The 23,394-nt window shown below is 39.8% G+C and overlaps 1 pseudogene; it reads right to left on the minus strand.

Annotated features, from left to right (window-relative positions):
• Positions 1 to 1,737: 1,737 nt before the first annotated feature.
• LOC127448802 (protein SHQ1 homolog) overlaps positions 1,738 to 23,394 on the minus strand; it is a 51,150-nt pseudogene continuing 29,493 nt past the window's right edge.

The raw sequence follows: 23,394 nt of genomic DNA on the forward strand, positions 1-23,394 counted from the left end.
TGAAAATGATCTCATCATTTACTCACCCTCGTGTCACCGCAGATGTGTATGACTTTTTCTCTTCAGCAGAACACAAACAAAGATTTTTAAAACAATATTTCAGCTCTGTTGGTCCTCACAATGCAGGTGAATGGTGACCAGAACTTTGAAGGCCCAAAAGGGACATAAAGGCAGCATAAAAGTAATCCATAAGACTCCAGTGGTTAAATCCATATCTTCTGAAGTGATATGATAAGTGTGGGTGAGAAAAATATCAATATTAAGGTTCTTTTTTTAACTGTAAATCTACACTTTCACCTCCACATGCTGGTGTGGAAGTGATTTTCACTTTCAAATTCAGCCACCATACTGGTTGGGGCTGGTCAAAGGTGGAAATTGATAGTAAAAAAGGACTTAAATAATTAACTATTTCTCACCCACACCTATAACATTGCTTCATAAGATAGTTAAATATGGATTTAACCACTGGAGTTATATGGGTTCCTTTTATACCTTCTGATTTCTGGTAACCATTCACTTGGATTGTATGGACCTACAGAGCTGAGATAATCTTCTAAAAATCATCATTTGTGTTCTGCAGAAGAGAGAAAGTCATACATATCTGGGATGGCATGAGGGTGAGTAAATGATGAGGGAATTTCCATTTTTGGGTGAACCATACCTTTATTTTATTTTATTTTTTAAATAATTTTATTCTTAAAAAAATGCTTGTGTACAATTTCTATTGATCATGGCAGCAAAAATTCATCAAATCATGATCAAATGATGGAGAAATGCATTACAATGTGGTGTAGACGAGCACAATTTCAGCATTTTAAAGAGCTGATTCAGGTGTCTGGATCACCGTGGTGGAGAGAGCATATCAAAACAAGCATGCAAGATGGCTGTGTTTGCGCCATTACCTAATTTGCGTATAATACTATTGGTGAATCGAGCTCTAAACCAATGCAGAAAATGTATGCAGTTCAGTTCACACAGCACATGTTAACTGAACTCACTCTCAAAATTCGGAGTCATTTCGTTTATAGAATAGAATATAGAATGCGGTTGTCACTCTCATTTATAACAGAACTGTGTGTGAACATATTTAGCACTCTAAGACACTGTCTACACCGGGCGCATCCATTGACGCAATGCAACGGCTAGAGGCTGTCTACACTGGATGCGACATGAAAGTTCTAAACCATTTATTTGTGTTGTTGGCAGGAGTAGCACAAGCACATGCAGCACAAAATGAAACGGGACACCTGTTCACTGTCGGCGCACCACGACTCGCTGCAATAGACGCTTCAGCATTATTGATTATAATGGGTACTATTGCTTTTGACGCGACAGGGTGTCTGGTCACGTCCACACTAATATGATTTAATTTAAAAATGCATTAATTTTGTTACATTGTGCCTCTCATCTACACCAGAACGGCATCTGCCTCTACCTAAAATGGAGTGTTTAGAAAAAGCTCTCATTACCAAATACTTTGGAAAATGATGAACATGAAAACGTAGTAAGGTGGATGTGGCCTAAAACCAATCTGACAACCGCATTCTGCTGCAGTATGAACATAGCCAAAGATTACTCACTTAACTGAACTGGGGTGTCCTTTTGGGAGGAACCTTGGAATAGATGATTGTTTAAATAATCTGAGAGAGGAGATGTCAGATGTTGGAAACGCTGTCACAACAAACCTCCTGTGATAACAGGGAGTTGTCTACACAAACCCAGGCAGTGGGGATTTGATCAAAAGCTCCAGCACTTGAAAGGAGGAGCGAGTCTCCTGCAGTCAATTCCCATGACAAGAGGGGCTTTGTCTGAACTAAAAGAGAAAGTTTGCAGCACTGTTTCAAGAGGACTAAAGGCACTCTAAAATGATGCAAACTGGAAATCAATTTTCGACGCGATGTTGAGAGATGTCAAACGCCTTGAGGCAAGTATGACTAAGAGAACAACGGGAGTAGAATGCCGTCGTAAATTCTGCAAGCAGCACCTTTCAAAGACACTCCAGTCTGCTCTTTCTTTTGTTCTACTCAAAGTGCAGAAGATGAAGAGGAAAAGAGCAACACAAGTGTTCAATCACAAGTCAATGCTGTTGGTGGCTCAGATGATGCATTTAGTGATCGACTGGGGCCCTCAAGCTGACACTTAGCTTGGATAGCCACACTTCTGAGGGGAAAGAATAAAGGGACAGTGCTTTGCCTTGTTTACCCTTTGGCTTCTTCATTTACATTACTCATATGGCCCATGCAAGCCTCATTGAGGTTTACTGCACACTGACTTTGGAACTACAGTACACGGTTCTCTGTGGACTTTGCTGCACTGCAAAGCCAAAACACAGTAACTACACATTTTGTCTAAATTGAGTTTTGACTTAAATCAGGCCTCTGTGATCTGTCACAGGACAGTTTGGCTTAACTATGCTCAGATTCAGAGAAAACCATGAAACTATTTGATAATCAACATTTGGCTGAACAATCAAACAATTTTGAAGACACTTTCCTTAGTTTCAGTCACTCTCTAACATTCTGCCTAACATCTTCTTTTGTGTTGTGTGGAAGAATTGGACGGAAGATTGGACACCAAGAAACTACCTGAAATCTGATAAAAAAGTAAAAAAAAAAAAAGGATTTTAAAAGGAATATTCAGTGTTCAATACAAGTTAAGCTCAATCGACAGCATTTGTGGCAAAATGTAGATAACCACAAAAAATTATTTGGACTTGTCCCTCCTTTCCTTAAATCAATGGAAGTGAATGGGGCCAATCCGTAAATGTTAAAGCACTCACTGTTTCAACAGTATAGACACGAGACTTAATAAAAGTTGGTCACAATGATTTTAGTGTGATAAAATAGCTTCTAAATCATTTAAACTTCGCTGCCATAACGCGGTAAACACTGTAATCCCGGTAAGCGACAATTTAAAGGTGCACTCAGTAATTTTTGTGTTAATGTCGTCTTGGACTTACACTGACACCTAGGGGCATGGATGCAGCATCATTCAAATGCAATAGTTTCAGTTGCCGGTGCCATTGTTGAAATGTACTATTCACAGTCAGCCATGATTAATTCAATCCATGTGTAAAAGTGTCCAATAACAGGGTGGTTACTGATATTAGTGAATAGGATTCGGCTGGCCATGTGATCCTAACATGGCGGCCCTCATGAGGGGACCCTCTTCATATAGAATAAAACTGCTTTTATAAGGTTACTGATATGACTGGAGTCTTCATCTCATGAGGGTGGTCATGATTTTAAATGTTTCAAAATTACAATTAAATTTCTTTGGAGTAAAACTATTTTAATGAAACAGTTTTACTTTTAAACAATTTTACAGCTCAAATGATTCTCAAGTTTTAACAGAAGAATAAATGTACGGTGCATCCGGAAAGTATTCACAGCGCTTCACTTTTTCCACACTTTGTTATGTTACAGCCTTATTCCAAAATGGATTAAATTCATTATTTTCCTCAAAATTCTACAAACAATACCCCATAATGACAACGTGAAAGAAGTTTGTTTGAAATCTTTGCTAATTTATTAAATAAAATAAACGAAAAAAAAAAAAAAACCCACACACACACACACACACACACACACACACACATAAGTATTCACAGCCTTTGCTCAATACTTCGTTGAAGCACCTTTGGCACCAATTACAGCCTCAAGTCTTTGAGTATGATGCTACAAGCTTGGCACACCTATTTTTAGGCAGTTTCTCCCATTCTTCTTTGCAGGACCTCTCAAGCTCCATCAGGTTGGATGGGGAGCTTCGGTGTACAGCCATTTTCAGATCTCTCCAGAGATGTTCAATCGGGTTCAAGTCTGGGCTCTGGCTGGGCCACTCAAGGACATTCACAGAGTTGTCCCATAGCCACTCCTTTGTTATCTTGGCTGTGTGCTTAGGGTCGTTGTCCTGTTGGAAGATGAACCTTTGCCCCAGTCTGAGGTCCAGAGCGCTCTGGAGCAGGTTTTCATCAAGGATCTCTGTACATTGCTGCATTCATCTTTCCCTCGATCCTGACTAGTCTCCCGGTTCCTGCCGCTGAAAAACATCCCCACAGCATGATGCTGCCACCACCATGCTTCACTGTAGGGATGGTATTGGCCAGGCGATGAGCGGTGCCTGTTTTTCTCCAGACATGATGCTTGCCATTCAGGCCAAAGAGTTCAATCTTTGTTTCTCATGGTCTGAGAGTCCTTCAGGTGCCTTTTGGCAAACACCAGGCGGGCTGTCATGTGCCTTTTACTGAGGTGTGGCTTCCGTCTGGCCACTCTACCATACAGGCCTGATTGGTGGAGTGCTGCAGAGATGGTTGTTCTTCTGGAAGGTTCTCCTCTCTCCACAGAGAAACACTGGAGCTCTGTCAGAGTGACCATCGGGTTCTTGGTCACCTCCCTGACTAAGGCCCTTCTCCCCCCGATCACTCAGTTTGGCCAGGCGGCCAGCTCTAGGAAGAGTCCTGGTGGTTCCAAACTTCTTCCATTTACAGATGATGGAGGCCAGTGTGCTCATTGGGACCTTCAATGCTGCAGAAATTTTTCTGTACCCTTCCCCAGATCTGTGCCTCGATACAATCCTGTCTTGGAGGTCTATAGACAATTCCTTGGACTTCATGGCTTGGTTTGTGCTCTGACATGCACTGATAACTGTGGGACCTTATATAGACAGGTGTGTGCCTTTCCAAATCATGTCCAATCAACTGAATTTATCACAGGTGAATACTTACGTACATGTGATTTTTTTCGTTTTTTATTTTTAATACATTTGCAAAGATTTCAAACAAACTTCTTTCATGTTGTCATTATGGGGTATTGCTTGTAGAATTTTGAGGAAAATAATGAATTTGATCCATTTTGGAATAAGGCTGTAATATAACAAAATGTGGAAAAAGTGAAGCGCTGTGAATACTTTCCGGATGCACTGTAGGTATTTTATTTTAATTTTAGGCTTCACATTTCTGCCTTTAACCCCTCCAAAAATTGGCCCATTTACCCCCATTCAGTAAGTGTCTCACTGTAACCAAAATGTTTCACTTTATGCTTTTTTTAAAAAAATAAAAAAAAGAAGAAGGGATGAGTCAATATCCTTTTTTGAGTGTGTGGTAATCAACATTATGCCACAAATAGCGTCGATTGAGCTCAACTTGTATTGAACCCAGAATATTCCTTTTATCTAATTTCAAACCACATCTGGTTTAAAAATCTTTTTATTTATTTATTTATTTTATCGGATTTGGATGTGGATGTGTTGTTGTTGGGTTTTTTTATGTTCAGACTGTGAACAACTAAAAACATTTGAAGATTTAGCAAAAATGAGTGACACATCTCCATACAATATTGCACACTTTGTATGACGTTACATACTGTATGTGTGTATATATGTATCCTGAATGACGAAAAAACTACCTGCAATCTGATCTGACCGTTCAACGGATACGCATTCCAAAAAGTCACATCTTTATCAGGCTTCAAACCACATATGGATTTGTTTTGTGCTGTTCAGACTACAAACAACTTAATGAATTTCAGTTAAATATGCCCCTCAAAACATCAAATGTTTGCTGCCTGTCTGAACAAAGCCAGAGTCTTTGTACTCACCTTGCTTTCTGTCTCTCTTTTTCTCATTTTCTTCTTTTGTCTCATTGAGAAAACAGGCACACTGCAACTCAAAGCCCAGCCATTTTACACATCTATTATTAATTAGCTGTCAGGGCTAGAAAATCTGCACTTTGGCAAAGCAAGAAACTGCAAAAATTCGGTCTAATCCCCACAGGACATTTATCATGTCTGGGCATAGGGCCTATAACTTCATATGTACATTTTTCAACTATACTCTTTTTAGACAAGCATACAACTTTAAGATGAACACTGACCAAGAAACAGTGTAGCTCATTACCAAATTATGCACTGGCTGTAGTTCACATTTTAAACATCCAAATGATTACAAAATATGGCGAGCAGAGAGTTCAGACACTATAGTTCTGTTTAACTAGCAGAAAGAAAACTCAAAAAACATTCTGACTGAATGAGACACATCTGAATCTGCTAAAAAATAGCAGACACTAAATTCTTTCTGGATGATCCATGTTTGAAATCATTTGTTGCCACTCATTAGTTGAAATTAATGCGGCAAGTTGATATGTTGCTTAGCAGCCATAAACACCTTACAGTTAGGCCAATAAACTATATTACTTTTATCTAAAAGATTTATAATAAGTAAGGGGAAATACGCACCAAACATGTTTTTGCATCAGAAACCATTGCATCCGGGAGCTGTTTTTGTCTTCTTCAGCGTCTCACCCAAGAACACCACAGCTTTTAGATGTCGTGTCAAGTTAAAAGATCTTAACTTAAAAAAATGTGTCTCAAGACACCTGTGTTCTATTCCATTCTTTGTGCTGCATCTAGCTTTTTTGTAGCACGATATTGCATTCAGCACCCTGAACAGCCCCTAAGATAGCCACCAAGTTACTAAACTTATTGGAAAGCTGTGGAATGACCTAATTTTGGCTTAGGTATAATTATTTATTCAATTTTTTGTTCTTTTGTTGTCATTAAAGTCTCCACTCAACTATAATTGCAAAGTTAATGTCTTCATGTGGTGTTTGCTCATTTGTTGTATAATGGAACATTTTTGAAATAAAAAAAAAAAATGACTTAACAGTTTAGAACAGTTGAACAGTTTATTCTGATTATTATTAATAAATTGAACATCAGTGTCTTTTGTCATATTGCAAGAGCCACAGTTTCATAAAAGCAACAAGCAAGAGAAAGTGCTTTACAGCAATTTTACCATACTTAAGGTGGTTTTAGACACTCAATTTTGTATTGTGCCTAAGAACAATCCTTACCTGTAGTGAAATTACTGTAACGCATGGCCCCTCGTGGATTATTGCTTTAATGAATGTGCAATTTAGCTCACAACAGGGATTCATGAACTCTGCATAATTATCTGAAAATCTGATTCTGGCACCAGTTCAGTTTGTAAAAAAAATAAAAAAGAAAGAAACTTCATTTTGGGTTGGCTGACTCAGGCGACTGAACTTACTTGACCATCTGGATTCAGACGCAGTAGTCTGTAATGTAAAGGTCGTTGAAGGCCGGATCATTCTCTCGGAAGATCTTATGGATGGCCAGCAGGCATTTAAGGACGCAAGCCTTCCCTGCAACAAAGAAAACAGTCTAAACACAGACAATACAGAAGAGTATGTTTACTCAAGACAACCCAAAATTCAAAAGCACTGTTCATTCAATGTTTTGTGTACACACGCTGAGTATTTTTGTCATGTTTCCCAGTAAAAAGTATCTAAACATTGCTAAATCAAGATAAATTCACTTGAGAAGCAAAACTGTGTAAGATCATAAGACTTGTTTTCAGAGAATATTTCTTAAATTTATGCTTAAAACAGAAGAAACAATTGGGTGAGAATATAAAATCAATTAAAGATATATTCTCTGAAACATGTCAAAGCTAAAGCGATACTCTCACCCCCTCCGTCTGTCATTGGTCAACAAACAGATAGTCCTGCCCCAAACTGTGGCAATAGAGCGCAACCACCTGGGTTCCGGAAGTCATTTTCCCATTAATTTCTTCCAAAGACTTCTCATAAAATCCTTCATAAAAGCGTTCTAAGCCATGAACCAAACCAACTAGCTCCAAGGTGAATCACAACATTACAAACTTTGTTTTGAAGCAAAAAATATTTGAAAATCAAAAAAAAAAAAAAAAAAAAAAACATTAAAAAAATTTTTTTACAAGGCTGTTGTGACGAGGAGGAGGGCGGGGCCGGGCCGTGACTACGCACGCCCAGCCCCCAATCGGGCTAATCAGCCAAGGAGAGTGATAAATGCAGCCGGATGCGGCAGTTAGGGAGAGAGAGAGCCACACACAGCTGCCGTGTGTGTATTTGTGTTTGTGTCTTTTTGTTTAAATTAAATATTACTTTGACTGTTCCCGCCTCCTGTGTACTTTCCATCTTTCACGTGGGGAAGAACTACAATTACATGAAGCATTGCGAATGACTTACTAAAACATAAAACGATGGAAATTTATAAAACCATTGATTTTAGGTTGTTGATTACAAGTATAGAAACAATATAGTTTACGTTTATTGTGAAATATTCTGATATATACAAATATACATCGATCAGCCACAACATTAAAACCACCTGCCTAATATTGTGTAGGTCCCCCTCGTGCCTCCAAAACTCAGCATTCTGAGATGCTGTTCTTCTCACCACAATTGTACAGAGCGGTTATCTGAGTTACCGTAGACTTTGTCAGTTCGATCCAGTCTGGCCATTCTCTGTTGACCTCTCTCATCAACAAGGAGTGCAGAACTGCCGCTTACTGGATGTTTTTTGTTTTGGCACCATTCTAAGTAAATTCTAGAGACTGTTGTGTGTGTGAAAATCCCAGGACCAGCCCATTTGGCACCAACAATCATTCATGCGATTATCTAATCTGCACTGCGCTCTGGCAGCAGTGCAGTGCATGAAATCATGCAGATATGGGTCAGGAGTTTCAGTTAATGTTCAAATCAACTATCAGAATGGAGACAAAATGTGATCTCAGTGATTTGGATCGTGGCATGATTGTTGGTGCCAGATAGGCTGGTTTGAGTATTTCTGTAACTGCTGATCTTCTGGGATTTTCACGCACAACAGTCTCTAGAATTTACTCCGAATGGTGCCAAAAAAAAAAAAAACATCCAGTGAGTGGCAGTTCTGCGGATGGAAATGCCTTGTTGATGAAAGGGGTCAACAGAGAATGACCAGACTGATTCAAACTGTCTATGGTAACTCAGATAACCGCTCTGTACAATTGTGGTGAGAAGAACAGCATCTCAGAATGCTATTCTGAGATGCAAGTTGGCGGCACGAGGGGGACACAATATTAGGCTGGTGATTTTAATGTTGTGGCTGATAGGTGTACAAGTAGTTTGTGGGTGAAGGGAGATCGACTTATTTGCATCATTCACAGTGTGTCATGGGAGGTCGCTTCCAGGCATGTTTGGCAGGCTTTCTTGGCCTCAGTTTTCTGACTGGTGGATCTTTCTCTGCTGGACCATGGGAGGTGTAGTTGTTCGCCATGAACTTCACTTTTAAACACCATTTTTAGATAATGAAGTTGAAGTAATGAGGACTGATTGCTTCAGCAGAAGCATACAGTATACCATTGATACTATGGAAAAAATGAATGGGATTTTTACTTTCGGAAACTGACTGTTGCGCTCTATTGATAAGGCCAATGTCGCTATGTTGGGGTGGTTGGGATGCTCAAAGAAATGGCAATGTCTTTTTGATAGCGCCACAGTGTTTACATTTTTTGGGGAAACCAACCTACTAATGATGAAGTTGGGAAAAGAGAAAGTATTTTAACTTAGATTTATCTTGTTTTATATATTATTTACTGGAAAATGGCAAAAATGCTGATTAATTGAAGACAGTTTAGTTAGTGATCAACTGTGCAATTTTTGCTGCAGCAAAGAGGGAATCCTCAAGGATTTTCCATTCTAGCAGATGCTTCCACAACACACACAACATACCCGCAAACACCTTGAGGGTACCATGACGCAGCGATGATATTTGTTGTCATAACACCCGTCTCCCGAATAAGGTGTATATATCCCCTCAGCGCAAGGAGACGGGCTCAGATGTGAAGTGAAATGAGGGCTGCAAGGATCTGTGAGCCGCCCACAGAATAGCCTGGCAGCCGGTGGAGACATTCCAGCTGCTTCAGAATACAAACAGTGCACTCGCACAGAGGAAAGCCTTACACAAACATTTGGTTCCCATTTAAGCTGGAACCCTTACTAGGAGAGAGAAGGAGAGAGACAGAGAGAGCTAAAGGAACTTAAACCTTACTTTTAATACTTTTTTCCTCTCTCTGGTTATCAAGACGATGTCAGGACACCATTAGCACTTTATTTTTTTTCAAGCATAAACCTTCATAAATTTAGATTTATTCTTAAAACAAAGAAAAAACATTTTGCCAATGGGGTAAGAAAAATAAACTTCTCCATATCTTACATGACTTTTCTTCTCAAGTAAACTTGATTTAAGGATGTTTAGACATGTTTTACTAGTTGAACTTGTGTTGAAAAGAGGGAATTCTGTACAGGGCAGCTTCAGGACATACAAAAAAAACTTTTCCCCTTCCCTCTCTCTGACCTTCAATCATCTATAATTAAAGTTTTATTTTAAATTATTATATCCATGGACGCAGTGAAGAAAAGTACGTTTTGGATTCTTCTGATGACCTGCTGAGTTGGACTCTGCAGTGCCGTGTGTGTGTGCAGGCTTTAGATTGCATGTTGAGTCAGTTAATCATGTACTGCAATCGTATGTCTAAAGGGAAGAGGGCAAGACAGAAGTTCAGGATAGGAGAAGAAAAGAAGGTTGGAGAAGAGGAATGTGGGAGACAAGGTGAGACTTAAAATCAAGTTGATCAGGCTCTGGTCAAGTACAGAAGGTTGAGGTCGACAGGGGTTTTTAAGGGTGAATTTCTAACTCGAAACGAAGAAACAAAGCATGTGAAAATGTCCAGGTAACATTTCATTAAAGCCAAAAGAAAAAAAAAATCTTTTGCCTACAGAAAATGAATATATATATTCATTTTGCACAGAAAATGTGATATTATTTTTAATGCTGTGGTGGTGGGGGCACGGTTGAGCGCAGGCTTGTGAATGGAGAGTGAGATCAGGAGATGAGAACGGTAAGGATCATCACCTGGCTATGACTGTTTCTAACAGCTGTTTGTCATTGCAGTGAGAGTTGGAGACAGATTTAAGAGCAAGTCAGATGCCAGTGAGAGAGAGCTACCACACACACCCCAAGACTGTGTTAAGCTGTGTGCACTGATTATTGAGTGAAGTACTGAAAAGCCTATTTTTGTGTTCAAAATAAATATGGTTTGAGTTCGATGGAAGGAAGAATGCCGCCATGGATGCCTCACCTCTGGAGGATGTTTTCAAGACCCTCGTCAGCATCCACCACACACAACATCAGGTTCTCCTTGAGCTGCACATAGAACAGAAGCAGCGGTTTATTGCACTCCTCCAGGCCCAAGCGGAGGACCGGCAGATGCTCCAGAGCTTGCTGCATCAGGAGGGTGCTGCCGCCGTGACCCCAGACCCCTTAATTGCCCTGCCCCATGTTCTGCTGGTCAAGATGGGCCCCCAAGACGATCCGGAGGCCTTCTTGGAGCTCTTTGAGTGGACGGCGGGGGCCTGCAGACGTCCGATAACCCAGTGGGTGTTCCGGTTAATACCACTGTTGTCTGGGGAGGCCCAACTCGCAGCGCAGCAGTTACCAACAGAGAACCTCCTGGTGTACGCCGACTTGAGGAAAGCCATCCTGCAATGGGTCAGCCAGACACACGAGCAGCAGCGCCAACGCTTCCGCTCGCTGTCCATTGGCTAGCACGGCTGCCCTTTTGCCTTTGTCCAGCTGCTCCTGGACGCCTCCTGGAGGTGGTTACTGGCTGAGAAGTGCGACGTCGGAGCTGTGATCGACCTGGTGGTACTAGAGCAGTTTATCGCTTGACTTCTGAGAGGGGGTCCAGTGCCACCACCCACCATCGCTCCAAACGGCCATCCAGCTGGCAGAGGACCACATGGCTGCATATTCGAGCCCCGAGATCCTTCTCTCTCTCTCTCGTCTCCCCTCCTTCCCCTTCTTTCTGTCCTGTTCCTCCTCCCTGGAAATGGGGAGTGCCCACTGATCTCTCTCTCTCTCTCTCTCTCTCTCTCTCTCTCTCTCTCTCTCTCTCTCTCTCTCTCTCTCTCTCTCTCTATATATATATATATATATATATATATATATATATATATATACACACACACACACACACACACACACACACACACACACACACACATACATACAATTGTCCTCAAAATTTGCATACCCTGGCAGAAATTGTGAAATTTTGGCATTGATTTTGAAAATATGACTGATCATGCAAAAAAAAAAAAAAACTGTCTTTTAATTAAGGATAGTGATCATATGAAGCCATTTATCACATAGTTGTTTGGCTCCTTTTTAAATCATAATGATAACAGAAATCACCCAAGTGGCCCTGATCAAAAGTTTACATACCCTTGAATGTTTGGCCTTGTTACAGACACACAAAGTGACACACACAGGTTTAAATGGCAATTAAAGGTTAATTTCCCACATCTGTGGCTTTTTAAATTGCAATTAGCGTCTGTGTATAAATAGTCAATGAGTTTGTTAGCTCTCACGTGGATGCACTGAGCAGGCTAGATACTGAGCCATGGGGAGCAGAAAAGAACTGTCAAAAGACCTGCATAACAAGGTAATGGAACTTTATAAAGATGGAAAAGGATATAAAAAGATATCCAAAGCCTTGAAAATGCCAGTCAGTACTGTTCAATCACTTATTAAGAAGTGGAAAATTCAGGGATCTCTTGATACCAAGCCAAGGTCAGGTAGACCAAGAAAGATTTCAGCCACAACTGCCAGAAGAATTGTTTGGGATACAAAGAAAAACCCACAGGTAACCTCAGGAGAAATACAGGCTGCTCTGGAAAAAGATGGGATACTTGAACAAAAATTAGCTGCATGGTCGAGTTGCCAGAAAGAAGCCTTTACTGCAATATGCCCGACAACACCTTGACACGCCTCACAGCTTCTGGCACACTGTAATTTGGAGTGACGAGACCAAAATAGAGCTATGTTTGGAGAGGGGTCAACATGGCCTATAGTGAAAAGAATACCATCCCCACTGTGGCTCACTGATGTTTTGGGGGGGTGTGAGCTCTAAAGGCACTGGGAATCTTGTGAAAATTGATGGCAAGATGAATGCAGCATGTTATCAGAAAATACTGGCAGACAAGTTTCATTCTTCTGCACGAAAGCTGCGCATGGGACGCTCTTGGACTTTCCAGCATGACAATGACCCTAAGCACAAGGCCAAGTTGACCCTCCAGTGGTTACAGCAGAAAAAGGTGAAGGTTCTGGAGTGGTCATCACAGTCTCCTGACCTTAATATCATCGAGCCACTCTGGGGAGATTTTGCATGACCTGGAGGCATTTTGCCAAGACGAATGGGCAGCTATACCACCTGCAAGAATTTGGGGCCTCATAGACAACTATTACAATAGACTGCACGCTGTCATTGATGCTAAAGGGGGCAATACACAGTATTAAAAACTAAGGGTATGCAGACTTTTGAACAGGGGTCATTTCATTTTTTTCATTGTTGCCATGTTTTGTTTTATGATTGTGCCATTCTGTTATAACTTACAGTTGAATATGAATCCCATAAGAAATAAAATAAATGTGTTTTGCCTGCTCACTCATGTTTTCTTTAAAAATGGTACATATATTACCAATTCTCCAAGGGTATGCAAACTTTTGAGCACAATATATATATATATATATATATATATATATATATATATATATATAAAACTGGATTGCTCATAGAATTCTAAACTGCCAGCAGTAGGTGAAGCCACCGGAAGTGCTCTGTCAGCCATTTTACTATTATCTACTAACAGAGGGCATCGACCACCAATGGACGAAAACTCCCAAGATGACCCGGTGTGCTGCGTTTAACTGTGAAACAACATTCACTAAAGGATGTGGCAGAAGTGCCCACAGGTTGTAATTTATACAGACTATGTACCTATTAAGCACAAATGAGTCATTATCCCAATGTAGAGTGGGCATAACGATCATAATCTTTAATAATCTACAGTAAAAATACAACATCAAAGTGTATAAATTACCCCTTTTTTAAAGCAAAAGTATCCAATAGACACATCTGCAGATTGTTACAGGATGCAATGTTTCTCTGCCTTCATAGTTTAAAAAAGTTATAAACACTGAGATCAGTGATTGTTAAAAAAACGTCTAACTTTGTGTTGATATTGTAACTAGACAGTAAATCTTTAGAATAAAACCAGAAGAGCCGAATATAAAAATGTAGTATAGTATACATACACACAAATTCATATGAAGTCTTGTAGTATATACATGAATTATCCCATGCATTTGCATTCATTTATACATTTCTGGAATATGTACTTACCAGCTAGTGAGCATTTAATCATTGGCCAATCAATAAATCAATATTTCCACAATCCCCTGATCTATTAAATCATAATCAGAAAGAGTTTTCTTCACATTTATGCACACTCAAGGAAATCATACTGTGGCAGGGCAGAGGGCGAGGCCGGGTCGTGATTCCGCACACCCGCTAATTAGGCTGATTAAGCCTGAGAGGGATAAGGCCGACCGGAGAGGGCAGTGCGACAGAGAGAGAGAGAGAGTTACAGACAGCTGTCTGACACCTGTTTATGTTTGTGTCTTTTTGGTTCAGTTTATTATTAAACTATCATTTATATTACCAAGCCGGTTCTCGCCTCCTCCTTTCCATTGATGTGTTACACATACATGTATATTTGTTCAATAACTGAAGCTTCCAAGTACACAAAAAAAAAATTGACTATTAAACTGAACAATACAATAAAAATGTAAAGATATGTGGGGACAAATCCCTCTGGTTTTTACTGTTAGAAAAAAAAGCATATTTTTCCCTTTTCCAGTTAATTTTAACTGATGCCAAGAAGTGCTGTAAATCTTACAACAACCCTTTTGTCAAATCATGTTCTTTGTTGTTTATGTATACGTAAACAAACAAACTAACTTTATATAGCTTTTTATTTATTGTGTTCAACTCTTTAGATTTCCAAAAGACCCAGTCAGGTGGAGAGAATGGCTTGTGAAGCTCAGGAGGCAAAACTTCAGGCCATCTGCCTACTCCTGCCTCTGTGTTTTGATAGGACAGGACAAATAGTTAGGCTTCGCCCACATGCTGTGCCAACAATTTTCAATTTCCCTCCACAGCTGCTAAAGGTAGACAGGCAGACAGAATTACTTAAAGGAATAGTTGACCCAAAACTGAAAATTCTGTCATCATTTACTCACACTCATGCCGTTTTCAGTTTTGGGTCAACTATTCCTTTAAGTAGACAAGCAACATAAGATGTCATGGTTTACTTCAAGTTACTCCTTTTGGCTTGTAGCATTAGTAATATACTTTAACAAAACATTCTGACAAGCCACCACAAAGTTATAATTTCTATTTCTGGTTGAACTATCCATTTAAGCTATGAACGCATTCACTGTATTTAAAGTGAATTAATTGTTTCAACTACTTACCAGAATTGTACGGGAAGCCAGCTTGGCCTGTTGGCTGGAACTTTAAGAGGGTGGCCTTTGAAAGTTGTGTCCTTGGCATCCTGCACATTAATTTAAATAATGCCTGCTGCAGAGTACAAAAGAGCAAGCTGTTAGTCAGGATACATTTTAATAGTGACAGGAGACAAAGACACATCTTGTTTGTTTCAGAAACAGACCCACAGAAAGGCCCCTACACTAAGAGAAAAAGAGACAATGTTTGACTGCTGTGAGGACTCCCCTCATACCTCAACTCATGCTCCTCTTGATGCCCCCAAAACAGATGAGCAAAGCTATTGCTTTGCCAGCCCAAGACTCTCACTGGACTGCTGCTTAAAGCAATAAAACAAATTAATAAACACACACAAAAAAACAGACAGAACCTTCAAAAAAAACGGGAGACACAAAAAAAGAATTTCAAACCTTCAGAACATCATTAAGACCCTAAAGGAATCTCAATTGTTAACAGAGAATGGAGCATTCATGCTTGAAAATTGCCCTGATGTATAACTAGAAATTCTGAAGAGAGTTCAATTTAGCAAAATACCACCAAGCCCTAAAATCATTTGCACTTACATTGCAGTTCTACTCAGCTAAGGCTTACAAGTATGTCAAGGAGACATTTAACTTGGGGTTGCCTCACCCATCCACAATAAGAAGATGGTACAGCAGCATTGGAGGAGATCCCAGATTTAGTGAGGAAATCCTAAGTAAGTAAATTTTATTTATAAAGCACATTTAAATTCAGCTTACACTGACCAAAGTGCTGTACAAAAACAATTATACAATAAAATAAAATAAAATAAAATAAAAAGATAACAATTACTAATCAACAAGTTAATAGCCAGGGAAGGCCTAAGAGTAAAAATGTGTCTTAAGTCTAGATTTAAAGATAGAGATTAAAGGAGCACACTTAATGTCAGGTGGCAATTGATTCCATAAGTGTGGAGCAGCAACTGCAAAGGCTCTGTCACCTTTTAATTAAAGACGTGACCTTGGGACATAAAGGAGACCTTTATTGGCAGACCTGAGAGACTTAGAAGATGAATGCAAATAAATAAGGTCAGAAATATAAGATAGGGCTTGTCGATTAAGAGCTTTAAAAACAATCAGCAAAATCTTGAATTGAATTCTAAACAAGACCGGAAGCCAATGAAGAGAAGCTAGAATTGGAGTTATATGATCACGTTTTTTTTGCACTTGTTAACAGTCTAGCTGCTGCGTACTGTTCCATCTGCAGACGTGCCAATGAAGATTGGGGAAGACCAAGGTATAGAGAATTACAATAGTCCAGGCGTGATGTAATAAATGCATAATTTACTTTTTCCAGATCTTGAAAGGAAAGTGACGATTTAAGTCTGGAGATGACTCTCAACTGGTAAAAGCTGTTTTTAAAAACTGAGCTAATTTGTTTTTCAAGACAAAGCTCAGAGTCAAAGATAACACCTAAATTTTTTGCATGTGACTTAACATATGGAGTGAGATTGTCTAAGTAATTAACTATAGAACTTATAGTTTTGGAGGGACCAAAGACAATCACCTCAGTTTTATCATTGTTGAGCTGGAGAAAGTTATTTGCCATCCAGAATTTAATATCCTCAAGACAGTCCATGAGAGGTTGCAAAGTCTCTAGATTTTAATGGGAGGTACAGCTGAGAATCATCGGCATAGAAATGGAAAGAGATGTTATATTTCCTAATGATGTTACCAAGTGGAAGCATGTACAGATTGAAGAGTAGTGGCTCCAAAATAGACCCCTGAGGAACCCCTCAGGAGACAGAGACAGATGATGAAAAGAACTGGCCAATAGTCACTGAGAATGTCCTGAATTTAAGATATGAATCAAACCAGAGTAGTGCTGTATCCTTAATGCCCACCCACTGTTCAAGGCGTGACAGAAGGATGTTATGATCTACCGTGTCAAAAGCGGCACTAAGATCCAGTAAAATCAAAACTGCATTATCACTAGAATCAACTGCAAGTAACAAATCGTTCATCACTTTTAACAAAGCTGTTTCAGTACTGTGATGAGTCGTAAAACCTGATTGAAATGGTTCAAGTACCTGAGTCGAGTTCAGAAAAGGAAGTAACTGTGACAAAACAACCTTTTCCATAACTTTTGAAACAAATGGCAATTTTGAAATGGGACAATAATTATTCAAACACTTTGCGTCAAGATTGGGCTTTTTGAGCAACGGCTGGACAACTGCTTGCTTTAAGCATGCAGGGACAATGCCGGAAACTAAGCAAGAATAAATAATTACTTGGATACTAGGCCCAGTTGTATCAAAAGCAAATTTAATGATGTCAGAGGGAACAACATCATAAGGTGAAGTTGTAGATTTCATCTGCATCACTAAGTCCTTCAACTCAGAAAAAGACACCGTCTGAAAGCTGTTCAAGGTAGCTGTAGTAACTGAACATTCGAGCAAAGTATGAGAGTGAAAAGGAGTGAGGGAGGATCAAATTCCATCAATCTTTTCAATAAGAAACCTAGAAACTCTCTCACAAATATCAGGAGATGGTTCTACTTAATAAGAGATGCGAGGATTAATTATTGAATTTATAGTGTTAAACAGGATTTTAGGGGTACGACAATATTTACTGATAATATCAGAGAAATATTTAGCTCTGGCTTTTTTGGCTGCTTTCCGAAAATTCACCAGGCAGTTTCTAAAGATATCAAATGAAACAGTAAGATGATCTTTTTTCCATCTCCGCTCTGCTTTCCGACAAGTCTGTCTAAGCGAACGAGTAGAGCATCCAACCATGGTTGTGATGTAAATTTAGGGCATTTGTATTTAGAAGGTGCTATAAAGTCCAAGATATATGTGCAAGAAGAATTAAAGAGAGAAATTAGATCATCTGGGCTTGAAAAATGCTCAGCAGCAAATGAAATTGGTGATGAGACATCATTACTTTGATACATGTCGGAAAACTGATTTACAGTGAGAGAATTGATACAACGAGAATAAAAACCTGTAGTTTTAACAGTACACATAGAGCTGGATAGTATGACATTGAATACAATAGGCTTGTGATCTGAAAGACATGCATCTTCAATGTTTATATTATCAGTGGAAAACCCATAAGACATGATAAGGTCAAGAGTGTGCCCGAGTGCATGTGTAGCCTTTTCTATATGCTGAATAAAACCAAAGGAGTCCAGGGCATAAATGAACTCAGTGACCATAGGCTTTCCAGGACAGCAAACGTGAATGTTAAAATCACCCAGAATTAGCATACAATCATATAATGAGATAATATGAGATGCAAAGTCAGGAAACTCCTTTATAAAATCTTTATCTGGCTTAGGAGGCCTGTAGACCAAGATGCATAATAATGGAGTGGTAGCGGATTCTGTCAGTACACATTGAGATTTGAATGTAGAAAAGTTCCCAACAGAGATTGTCCATATTTTGAACCTGTTCTTAAAAACCATAGCCACTCCACCTCCTCTTCCAACACATCTTGGGGTGCTAATAAAGCAACAGTTTGATGGACAAAGTTCACCAAAGATGGATGACTCACCAGCTCCAGTCCATGTCTCAGTTAAAAATTAAAAATCCAAACCGCGGTAGGTGAAAAAGTCATATTAGTCAAAATAAAAGTCTTATTAGACACAGGCCTGGCATTAACCAGGGCCATATTCATAGAGTAACAGCGATTATCCATGATGGGACAGTCTCTAGGTTGAGTCTCCAATGAACTTCTGATGTGCAATAATATTTGACGATCATAAGTTATGATAGCATCAACACAGTGAATAAACAGCAGCAGAAAAAACACAAATAAACAGAACACTGGTCGGATATTAATATTTAGAACCTGACGGGACAGACGGCAGGCCGACAAACACACTGGCACCATCTTGGTAATGGTAAATCTCGAAGCCAAAGCATCCGCTGCACAGGCTAAAGGACAGGAGACCCTCTGTGCACTAATGATAGATGAAATGCCCATCATGAAGCAAATAGAGTGGGATGGGACAAGAATGAATGGATATGTGGACATTGGCACAAAAATAGCAAATGAAGGCATTCCAATGGCAACAGAGGCACTGGTAATAATGACTGTCTGCATTCATGAGCACTGGAAAGCTCCAGTAGCATAATTTTTAATGCATGGCATGACTGGGTCAGAGAGGGCTACACTGGTGAGACAATGCATCCTAAAACTGTCTGATGTTGGAGTAAGGGTGGTGTCTCTCACATGTGATGGTCCATCAACACACTTTTCCATGCTTCGGGACCTTGGCGCAGACTTGTAACCCACAAATTTGAACCCCAGTTTCCCAGATTCATCAAACAGTCAACGAAGGGTCCATGTCATCTTGGATGTCTGCCATATGCTGAAGCTGGTATGTAACACCTTGGGGTCCTGTGGCATTATTGTAGATCCCTGTGGAAACAGCATAAAACGGGAATACAATAAATCTTTACATGAACTGCAAAAAGATGAAGGGCTACATCTAGGCAACAAAATTAGATCAGCTCACCTAGACTGGCAAAGTCAAAAAATGAATGTAAACCTTGCTGCTCAGACCCTCAGTGCCAGTGTGGCAGATGCCCTACAGTTCTGCGACCAACACCTGCAACTCCCCCAGTTTGCTGGATGTGAGCTGATGTGTAAATTAATTGAAACTTTTGATCGGCTTTTTGACCTGATGAATTCTAGAAACCCCATGGCCAGGGGATTTAAAAGCCCCCTGAGGCAGGCCAATGAGACATGGATGTGGCCTTTTTAACAGAGGCTTACAATTACATCAATGGATTGAGAGAGCCAGGTATCAATGGGCGATCCCTTGTGACAACAGGCAAGAAAATTGCCTTCCTCAGCTTCCTCGTGACAATTAAGTTTTAAACACTTATATGATGATTTAGTGAGACCACAGACATCACAGCTACGGTATCTGTTGACCTACAAATTTAGCCAGAACCACCTTGAGCTGTTTTTTGCAGCTATTCGCTCTGCTAATGGATTTAACAACAATCCCACAGCAAGGCAATTTAAATCAGCTTTCAAAAGAATAGTAGCAAGACATGCCATCAGAGCTAGTGGCAACTGTTCTCCACTGGAGAGCACAATGGTACTGGAGGCAACACCTTCTGATAAGCTGGCATTTCGGCAAAGTGACGTTCAGCCTGAAACAGAAGACCAGAGAAAAACATCACTGTAAGTCTTCCCAGCTTGTCCATGCTGTGGTGGGGTACATTGCAGGCTTTGTAGTTAAAACAACTATGAAGAAGTTTCAGTGCGCTACCTGTTTATCATCAGTGTCGAGAGCTCTTCCCAAAATTAACTTGGACAAACACTGATCGACATTAAGTCCCAAAGTGGACTTATCAGACTGTCAAACAGCGTCCTGAAAGTCTGTAAGACAGCTGAGAGACTTCTTCATCAGCACACACTCACAAGGCCCATCTCTGAATTTGACACCAAATTTAAATCCAGGGTCTCCACAAAGGTTCTGGAACTCCATGGTGGTTCTGCATTCAAGGAACTTGAGGCACACATGTTCAGCCTAGAACCATACAATAATCACATCTTCATACTCATAAAGTGGATTGCAGAAAGCTACACTAACATCAGGCTTCACTTCATTGCCAAGGAAACGTGCTGCATCACATTCCAAACGGCTTAGGAAAACTCTGGGCAAGCTTGTACTGCAAAAATTCAGTAAGATATAAAGATCAGTTCCTACTGCCAGCAACCCTTTCTGCAAGAGCCAAGCCCATCCCTAGAAATAAAATTTTGACAATGATTATATATATATATATATATATATATATATATATATATATATATATATATATATATATATATATATATATATCAATATGTAACAATGATAAAAAAAATGTAAAAAAGAGATGAGAAGTGTATTAATTATACATACATTAAAAGGGATAGTTCACCCAAATGTAAATTCTGTCATCATTTACTGAACCTCATGTCCTTCCAAACCTGTTTTACTTTTTCTGTGGAACACAAAAGATGATATTTTAATGAATGTTTTTGTCCATATAATGAGCTGTTTTGCTCACCATTTACTTTCCTTATATGGAATACAAAATACCTTCTTTTGGGTTCTGCAAAAGAAAGTCACATGGATTTGGAAGAACATGATGTTGAGTATATGATGACAGAATTTACATTTTTGGGTCAACTTTTCTATTAACATTAAAAGTTTTAACTATCTGAAACACAGTAATTTGATAAGACTATTGATATACTGCATGTTGCAAAAGTATATACACTGCAAATAAAAACAGATAGTATAATCTTTTTCACTCAGCTATTGTCTATTCTCTTACCTGTTAAAACAGCTCTTCAGTGAAGCCAGGCTGACAGCTGTCTTTACAGCCTTTTCCTCCTGTTGCAAACCAATTCCAGTTTTATCTAACATTCAATGGGATGATTATTTAATAATGCCCGTGAGTTGGGCCGTGTTCAGGACTGCACTGCAAAAAGTACAAATCAAACACGGAGAATTAATGCAAGCCCACATTTGCCTAAACTAACGTTAGCTACATAGCTAATATTCATTTAGCCTAAGAAAATAACCACAATGAATGTTCAACGTAAACAAAAGTTACACCACATATATATATATATATATATATATTCAGAATTAACACTTTAAAGCCTGCAAAACATATTTGAAAATGTCTACTGATATCTTACCTCAGTTTCTTAAACTTGTTTCTGTTGAGGTCACACGTGTGCCGCTGAAGGTAATGCTGCTGCAGTAAAGAGTAACTTAACACACACTTAGAATAAGCAGGGGAACAAAATGAGAGTCCAAATAAATAACTAATTATGTAACTAAAACTAATTAAAGGAAATAAAAATAAAAAGGAAGATTGCATTGTGATGCTGTATATGCAGACTTAAAACTAATTTTTTAAAGTGACTGGATGAGTAAAAATTACTCACCAAAAACAGATGATTTCCCATTAAGACCAATAGGGAGTACAGAATGTTAGGGAATACAAAGATGGCGGCGCAGTAGCTTCACTGCTGTGGCATCATGAGCAATCTAGTTATATATATAGATCAGTGGGAGTGCCCCCTCCCAAACTGGCTCCTCAGCTCCGCGGACTGCACTACCTGCCGGTTTCCCCTGCCCCTCTCCACTCTCACTCCCAGGTTGGTGGACCTGCTACCATGGGCACGGGCGTAGATCCTGGGCCGGTCTGTTGCAGCTGCGGGGACCAGTGCCCGGTGATGGAGGTGGGGACATTGGTCCGGGTCCCCGATGCACCGCAGGCTACCCCCGATCGAGCTGGGACATACTGCATACCCATGAGTAATAAGGGGTGTACCTACCAGGCCTTGGTAGATTCGGGTCCATCATCAATGCCTGATTCAAGACGAGGCTTTGGGTGCTAGTCACAAGGTGAAAGTGTGTGCATGGGGATATCCACACTTCCCTGTAGTGACTGTGACGACTCAATTGCAGGGACAAAATCATAGTGTCGAGGCTCCGGTTAGTTCCTGCCGCACCCATCCGCTAATTTTGGGCACGAATTGGCCAGCATTTTCCACATTATTAAGGGAAATTTGTGCAGATGGATCCTGTAACAGAGCGTCTTCATGTGGGATGTGGGATGCGCTGGCTGGGGAGGAGGAACCGGGGGTGTCTACGTCAGCATCAGGTTGACGTAAGGGAGGGGGAAGTCTCAGCTGAAGTGCTGAAAAGCAATTTTTGTGTTACAAAATAAATACTGTTTGAGTTGGATTCACCATCTCCCGCTTCCTCCTTACAACCCCATTATGAACTTTGTTACAAATGGCAATAAAATATCTAAAAGAACTGGAAAATATGCTTAATTTTCTTTATACATTTACATTTAGCAGACACTTTTATCCAAATCGACTTACAAATGAGGACCATAACAAGCAATTTGTCATACAAAAGTCAACAATACCTGCAGTATCGCACTGCCATCTTCTCACAGTGGCTGGATTAGTGAAGATACTAGTGCAGAAGGAAGAGACAGACAAGGAATTTTTTTTATTATTGTTAAATAGTAAATGCATTTAGTGTGGATTGGTTAAGTGCTCATGGAACAGATGTGTTTTCAGCTGTTTCTTGAATGCTGAGATTGTATTAGCAGATCTTTTGGAGGTTGGAATCTCATTCCAGCACAGAGAAACATCATGAAATGGACTTTGTGCC

This window comes from Myxocyprinus asiaticus, chromosome 12 (genome assembly GCF_019703515.2).
Source record: "Myxocyprinus asiaticus isolate MX2 ecotype Aquarium Trade chromosome 12, UBuf_Myxa_2, whole genome shotgun sequence".
Taxonomy (NCBI): domain Eukaryota; kingdom Metazoa; phylum Chordata; class Actinopteri; order Cypriniformes; family Catostomidae; genus Myxocyprinus; species Myxocyprinus asiaticus.